The 8312-nt window shown below is 39.1% G+C and overlaps 2 long non-coding RNA genes across 2 annotated transcripts; one reads left to right on the top strand and one right to left on the bottom strand.

Moving 5' to 3' along the window:
- The first annotated feature begins 480 nt into the window (after positions 1-480).
- LOC139164718 (uncharacterized) lies at positions 481-2424 on the top strand. Its single transcript, XR_011558687.1, has 3 exons — positions 481-563; positions 2050-2223; positions 2373-2424. It is a non-coding gene; the product is annotated as an uncharacterized lncRNA (long non-coding RNA).
- LOC139164716 (uncharacterized) lies at positions 830-7415 on the bottom strand. Its single transcript, XR_011558685.1, has 4 exons — positions 7325-7415; positions 2592-2771; positions 1936-2043; positions 830-1020 (listed from the first exon to the last, which is right to left on the bottom strand). It is a non-coding gene; the product is annotated as an uncharacterized lncRNA (long non-coding RNA).
- Positions 7416-8312: the final 897 nt, after the last annotated feature.

Below are 8312 nucleotides of genomic sequence, written 5' to 3'. Positions count from 1 at the left end.
ATATACAAATCATATACCAAACTCCACATAACATCAACATACACTGCTCAAAAAAAGAAACGGAACACTTAAACAGAATATAACTCCAGGTAAATCAAATTAAAGTGTTCCCTTTACAATTGCAGAATTAAAATCAGCTGTGAATCCTTTAATAGATCATGTATGTGAGTTTTAGTGAAGTATACCACATATGAAGGTCTAACCTATAGGTGTGGTTATAGGTGTTGAACTGATCGATCTGATCGAAGAGGTGGATGTGGCGATCCTGCACGGTAAACATGAAGAACTGGGCCTTGCAGTGGAACAGCTGCAGAAATATCTCCAGTGTGTGCAGCTGCGCCGCGTCAAGTCTACAGTGAAACAGGTATAAGACAACTGACGTTTTTCATCTCTATTTCATGTCCATCAAATGTAGAAGAGAAGCTTCTATATTATTATTTTCTTGCATTTTGTTTTAGATTTTGGGATACATCAGAGATGGCGAGACCATTTTAAATTGTGGAGTAATTACAGCGACATCTCTCCAAGTGGCTCAGCAGCTGCAATTCCAGCATGCTATAGAGGTAATAGTGTTTTTTCTATCTTATTAAATTTCATTTTGTAGTCCATTTAAAGGCAACTTTTTAATTGGTTACTATTAAATTACTCTATGCCCAAATGAGAATAATAGATAATGATTTTGAGAAAGTATATGCTGGTGAATAGGTTAAATTATGAAAAGTTCTAGATAAAGTTAATTTTGAATTATGGCTGCTCAGTGGCAGGAATACATAATACAGTAATACATAAAAGTAAAGTAAATCACAAGTGAGCATTAAAGAATTCTCAGCTAATACATAACACCAAAGAGGAAAAAGTCCAAATATGTGATGTCCACTTGGTTGTATATTGTAGGTTTGTTGTGATATTCAATGGCAATTGGTTAAAATTGTGCACACATATGTATTTTCATATGTGAATAATGCCTCTGACAACCTAGACGATTTGCAGCAAATTTTAGATATAAGAAGAATAATGGATCTGAAAATCAATGTATTTAAAGACCAGAGTTATTGTGATTGATGGAGTAAATAGATGGAGGCATTTTAAAATTAACAAATATTAGCAGAAAGATAGTGGATAATATATACTGTTTATTGTAAAGAATGAATATTTGTTTAAAAGGTCACTATTTATGAAATAAGAATTCCTTTTTACTAGCATTCATCTGATTAATCCCCATTTAGAGTGATATATCCCAATAGAATCTGTGAAACAATCCTTTTACAGAGCAGGGGTGTCAAAGTCAATTTCATTGAGGACCATCATCAGAGTTGTGTTTTACCTTGGGGAGGGTGGGGTAGGCGTGGCTAGCTTGACATAACTTGTGTCAGGGGTGCCTGTGGTGGCCCGACATATATTTTCAGCTGGGACGGCATCCTGCAACATTTTGCCATTGAAAATGGACCTTGGGAAAGCTTCCTGTGGGCCTCCCAAACTCCATGTTTATTGGCAGAGGCATGGCAGGCCACTCCTTCACTGTTACCATGGTGGCCCCATTGGCCAGATCTAAGCACCCCACCGGCCAGATTTGGCCCCTGGGTCTTGAGCTTAACACCCCTGCTCAGTGATGGGCTATCAAAATTTTACTACCACACTGTGGGCATGGCTTATGCATTTTGTTTCAACATTTTTCAGTGCAAATTGGGTGCTCTGGGGTGGTGCTCCAAATTTTACTACTGGAACTGCGTTCCTGACCATTTCCGTAGGAGCCCATCACTGCCCCTGCTCTAGGGGATAATAGGACTGCTAATGTCACATTACTCTTTGAATGCCTTATACATGATCAAAGTCTCTGCTACTATAAAGGCTAAAATTTATTGTGTTCTTTATCAATAATATGTGGTATTATAAATTGGTTTTTTAGCATAATGAGGCATATTTCCCCAAACTTACGTTTTCTGGAGGGTTAGATAATCTTCTATTTATAGTGTGAAAAGGCTGTTATTTATTAGAGGCACCAAATGTCCATTCTTCTTACCGCCTTTCCATCTTTCGTGTATCCTATAGCAAACCAAAGACCGGATGAAGACATTAATGCAGATCGCTGATGTCATCTGTGAAAGGAGGCATGTCCGGGCAACCAATATTAAAAGACACATAATCTCACTTGACAACAGATATGGAGCCTTTTCTATGTCTATCGAAAAAGCTCTAGGAATTGTTTACAATTCCAATGAATCGGTGAGTGTTGCATTTTTATTTTTGCTTGAAGTAATGTACAATGGCTTAATCTGGCTTCTAGAGCTTCTATCTAGATAGCCCCCCTTTTTTGTGTTTGTTTCTCCTGGTCTTACACTGATTTTGATATCATTTTCCCTTTCTTAATTTAGTGTAATCTGAGAATGAAGAATGAAGAAAAGCAGAAGGCTGCCCGCTGGAGAGGGTAAATAATGTAACCCATGCTAGTCTTATTCAGTATTTTTATTGCTTCCCTTAGCCTTTACTTAAAGGAAAGACTAAATTAGAGCACAGAATGCTTCCAAGAATGAGACTTAATATTTACTTATGCAAAAGCCATGTTAAATCATTTTATTATCATTTTTACCGACCTTAATAGTCCACATTTTTTCTAGTTGTAGTTCTCATCCACTCTGTGTCTTGAGTTAATCAAATATATTTGCTATGTAAAGTCCTTCCCATGTATTTAATTTCTGTTCAGAATGATATATGTTGAAGCAAATAGTCTAAAGTTGTCTCTCTCTTGTGTGTAAAGGTCCATCATGGCGGAGCTGATCAAAACGGAGAAGACATACATAAATGATCTTCATGAATGTTTAGATGTAAGTTCTTGATTTTGCATATATTTGGTTGAGGATGGTTGGTTATACCTTGATAAAAATTAAACCAACTTTGCTTCCCTTCTTTTTTTTCTCTTTTTTTAAAAAACCAGACATATCTCTGGGAAATGATGAATACGGTTCAAGACATCCCACCTGGCATTGCAAAGAAAGAGGACGTCATTTTTAGCAACATGCGTGAACTCTACGAATTCCACAGCAAGTGAGTGAAGAGTCATCTATGACCCTGCTTTTAGAATAACAGAGTGACTTAATGTCTTCTGGTTTATTTTAAAAAAGATACCAATGGACTAAGAATCCAAATAAATTTAAAATAAAATTTTGGAATCAATTGTAAAGAATCCTTCCCATGGGAAAATGCTTTTGTTTTGAATTCTATTCATTTTTTTAAACAGCATATTCCTGAAAGAACTGGAAACATGTGCAGAAACCCCAGAAAGTGTTGGCAGATGCTTTGTTACATGGATAAGAGGCTTTGTTACCTTTACTAAATGATCAATTGTATTTCGAGCGGGGGCTCGAGCTTCAGCCCCAAGTGGCAGGAGGCAAAGGCTGCCTTGAGCACAAATGTTGCACAAAAGTATTTACAGGACGACTTTGCTCCTGTACTAAGGGTCTGGTGATCCTCCCCCTCCTCCTCCTCTCGTGACGCCCTTGCCAGCTGTGGTGAGACTGGGAGGGTACATATAGCAGGAAGACCTTTCCCAAGAAAGTTGCCAGGCTTGGCGAAAGTGCATAAAAGGCATACACAGGGGAGGTGGGCACTCACTTGAAGAGGGTCTCCTTGTCTGTGCGCACCTTCCCAGCCCCGCCACAACGAGCCAGGTGATTGTGGGAGGAGGAGGAGAGGGATGAGGACAAGAGTCGCCTGAAGGAAAGCCTCCACTGTGGCTTGCGCTCGTTCTCTAGCCAGCCCTAATTCCCAAAAAATTGCCAAGAAGAAAGAAAAGGAAAAGGAGAGCTTGCTGGGTTTCCAAGAGAGAAGAGACACAAAGACAGAGAGAGAGGGAGGAGGGAGAGGGAGAGAGAGAGCTTTAATTGAAAAGTGCCCTCAAATAATTCTTAAATAGCCAAGTTTCCACCAGATGGAGTTTTTTACAAATTATTTCAATCTTTTTTTTTCTTTGCAGGCAGAGAAATTTGAAATGTACATTACTTGCTGCAGAAACATGCCAGATTCCACCGAACTCATTTTAAAACATGCAGGATCTTATTTTGATGTAAGTACAGGTTTATAGTGCTGCAATTTACACCACTTGAGCTCTGAAAGTATATTTATGGATATACCACACACATTTGCATGTACATATATGCAAATGCACGTAGTGAAAATTTAGCATTGGCTTTGAAAGTATATGGATGAAAGTTTGACATGAACCCTACTCAAAGAATATCCCACAGATCTTTTCATCACTGTGAGCAAAGCTTACTTTTGGCAGGATTTAGTTTCATTTTAGTTTTGAATGCTCACTATGCTAAAACTGGAACATTATACTATTTGTGATATGATGACATCAGAATGATCTGATTTTATTCCAATTACCTCATGTCACAAATATAAAGAAATTTTGTGAATGATCTTCATTTAACTGTTCCTATTAAAAGATAGGTTTATATTGATATGCCCCAGGAAAAAATAGTTGTGGTTTCAGACGTTGGTGAGCTACAATTCCCTAGGGGCCTGGTGGCCTGGCTAGTAATGAAATGGCTTTCACAGTTTTAATATATAGGTCATGCATAAATATACATACGCCAATTGATGAGCGTGATGGCATTGATTTAGGACTTCCTCTCAGTTTTTATAGTGAAAAAATTATCTGCAAATTTTCTAAGTTAATTTATACTTGGTTCTGCAGGAAATACAACAACGGCGTAGATTGGCCAATCCGATTACATCTTATCTGATTAAACCGGTAGAAAGAGTAACAAATTACCAACTGTTTCTAAAGGTGAGTGTCAATGTGGCCTTCACTTATGTAGCTGGGTACCTTTTTTACAATGAAACATACACTTCTGTTCGGCTACAGTTAAATAAAACAATTATTTATGAGTGACCAAAAAGCCTATTAAAATAATTAAAGGGGCTTAACAGATGGTAGAAGATGCATTTGATTAAGCAGTGGAAATCTTCAATGTATCTTCAGAGTGCTCTCATAAAATGGATGCTACCCAAGAAAGTAAACACCCGTTTGCCTTGAACAAAACTGGCAATATTGTACCAATCTTCTTTAACTTATTTATCCTATTCGCCATAACATTTATTTTTTCTTCTTCATGGGAAGATTAATATGCAGAATTTATAGAGAAAGGTACATTTATTTTCTGAGAATGCCTATAAAGCTAAATCAATCTTTTATAAAACAGAAATTATGTTAGAGGTTAGTGCTTTATTCCAGTACATTATTATTTCCCAGACACTAGGAAAATAAATATAGGATTTGAATTAAATATTGTTTAAAAAAATATATCATATCCTCTGATACATGACTCGCTTTAACCCTTTCTGGCTTTTTACATGGAACTGAAAACCTGGCTTTGCAAGCCTAATAAAAGTAATTGAAGGAGGCTGGACAAATGGTAGAGGGTCCATGTGACAAGCAATGGAGACTCAGTCACCCTGTATATTTTTGGAGCTATGTATGAAACGATGTAAAAGAAAGAACAAAGCAAAGCAAACTTACAAAGGTTGAGAAACATTGTGCCAGAGGATTCAGCATAGTGGCTAGTGGTAGGCTGAAATGTATTTGATTAAGGCTGGTATGAAATATTGAGCTTGCACTATATTACAAAGTTCATCAGATTGGGACAGCACTGATACCAGCTCTTCATACTCTACATATCTCTCATATTCCAGTTTGTTCAGAACTTGGTAACTTGTGGATTTGCATTCCCAGAATTCCTTAGTCGGCCACACTGGCAGGGGAATTCTGGGAACTGAAGTCTATAAGTCTTAAAGTTGCCAAGTTTGGAGATCCCTGCTGTAAGCCATCTCCATTGTTTTGCTTCATTATTTAAGAAGTCAATGTACTGGAAAGTTTTTTTCATTTTTTTTTTACTGTATTCCAATAAAAATTATAGCAACCCATTTCCAAATATCAAAATATTGCTTTGTTCTTTTACTGGAACATTTTAAAATATTCCAAATGAGATGAATGAATTGCATTTAACACAAGGAAGTTTTCTGAATTCACAACATTTTGTACGTATACAGGTTGCTAAATTTCCACTGCTTAATCAAATGCATAAGGGGAATAAGTTGTGGTTTGGCTAATGCAGTAAAGCCTCCCACTTAATATATCTGAAATATAGACATATGCAAGATGGATCAGAAAGCGAAGTGTTCACTATGACATAAACCCCAACCCTCATGTTCCTTTGTGTGATGTCACAGTGTAAGTATGACAGAGCGGAACTTGTACATGTGATCACAATACCCACCTTGATCTTTTGATATCATTGTACAGTGGTACCTCAAGATACGAACCCCTCGTCTTACGAACAACTCGTGATACGAACCCGGGGTTCAGAAAAATTTTGCCTCTTCTCACGAACTTTTTTCGAGTTACGAACCGGCGTTCGGAGACTGTTGGGAAGCCGCGCGGCTGTTTTAAAAGGTGACAGCCGGGCGGCGGGGCTTCCCAGAAGCCTCCCGAACGCCGGTTCGTAACTCGAACAAAGTTCGTAAGAAGAGGCAAAAATTTTCTGAACCCCGGGTTCGGTTCGGGAGGTTGCTGGGAAGCCCCCCAGCCCGGCTGCGACCTTTTAAAACAGCCGCGCCGCTTCCTAGCTGTCTCCTGAAGCCAAACACGGAAGTTCGCCTTTGGCGTTGGGCTTCAGGAGACAGCTGGGAAGCGGGGCGGTTGTTTTAAAAGGTCGCAGCCGGCCTGGGGGGCTTTCCAGCACCCCCCCGAACCCCCAACCCGGGTTCGGGGGCATGCTGGGAAGCCCCCCAGGCCGGCTGCGACCTTTTTAAAAAGCCGCACCGCTTCCCAGCTGTCTCCTGAAGCCAAACGCGGAAGTTCGCCTTTGGCGTTGGGCTTCAGGAGACAGCTGGGAAGCGGCGCGGCTGTTTTAAAAGGTCGCAGCCGGCCTGGGGGGCTTTCCAGCACCCCCCCGAACCCCCAACCCAGGTTCGGGGGGGGTGCTGGGAAGCCCCCCAGGCCGGCTGTGACCTTTTAAAACAGCCGCGCCGCTTCCCAGCAGTCGCCGAAAGCCATTTTTTTGCGGGGGTTTTTTGGTTGCACGGATTAATTGACTTTACATTGTTTCCTATGGGAAACAATGTTTCGTCTTACGAACCTTTCGTCATACGAACCTCCTCCTTGCACCAATTAAGTTCGTATCATGAGGTATTACTGTACTTGAAAACAAACACCTGTATCCTAAACATCTCATGTTAGAATATTGGCATGTTCTGGGTAGATAAGATTTAATAGAAATAAATGATTGAATAGCAATGTGATACCTTTACAGGATTTACTCACCTGTTGTGATGAAGCTGAAGGTGACATTAAAGAGGGCTTAGACATTATGCTAAGCGTGCTGAAGAGAGCCAATGAGGCTATGGATCTAAGTGTGTTGGAAGGTAAGATTCATGGTTATTTCTTTTCCGTGTATTCTCTTACTTCTAAGAAATCATCAAAAACTTGTTTAAAATAGATTTATATAAAATCATTTCTTAATGTTCTGATGAATCGTCTGAAGGTTCCCCCCCCCATAAGCTTAGAATTATGATTGTTCTATGATTATGATTATTCTATTATTGTTTTGATTGTTCTGTATTGAAATAAATTGCAGTTTACTTGCTTATAATCACATTGTTTTTACAGGTATTTGAAACCAAATCTGTTGTATCATTTAGTCATTTACTCATATTTTTAACATTCTTTTTTTGATAAATGGAGAAGAATGGAGCTACTCACATGCATTATTTGCTTTTACATGGATTCCTATGGGAAAAATTGCTTGTACTTACAAACCTTTCTATTTAAGAACCTGGTCACAGAACAAATTAAGTTCTTAAGTAGAGGTACCACTGTATTAAGGACCCTTCCGTTCTAAAAGGTGGGAGGCATGTGTGTACAAGAACAAATTGCACGACAGAGTCAACTACATCAGTAGTGAGTTCTATAGCCTTTTACTACTGGTTCATGCATACCCTTGTTGCTTGATGTTTCTGCACATGTGCGGGAGCGTTCTGGGCAGGTGGGTGCAGCCTTCTATCACTTGCGCTATCTATCAGTTCTAAGAACCAGGCCAAATTAGGAGCTACCTACCTTTGAACTAGATGGTGTTACTTTAAGCAAAGACTATCTCGGCTTTAGTGGATTGTATCAATTATTCTGATTGGGATAATTACATGATTGGCTGTCCCTGCTGTAATTTAAGTTTTATGTATGGTTTGTTTGGGTTGCATGAATGTTTTTAATCAAGGGCTTTTTTAACTGTTCTGCTTTTTTAATCAGTGGAATT

This window comes from Erythrolamprus reginae, chromosome 3, assembly GCF_031021105.1.
Source record: "Erythrolamprus reginae isolate rEryReg1 chromosome 3, rEryReg1.hap1, whole genome shotgun sequence".
Classification (NCBI taxonomy): Eukaryota; Metazoa; Chordata; class Lepidosauria; order Squamata; family Dipsadidae; genus Erythrolamprus; species Erythrolamprus reginae.
This window is presented reverse-complemented; position numbering and strand designations above follow the sequence as displayed.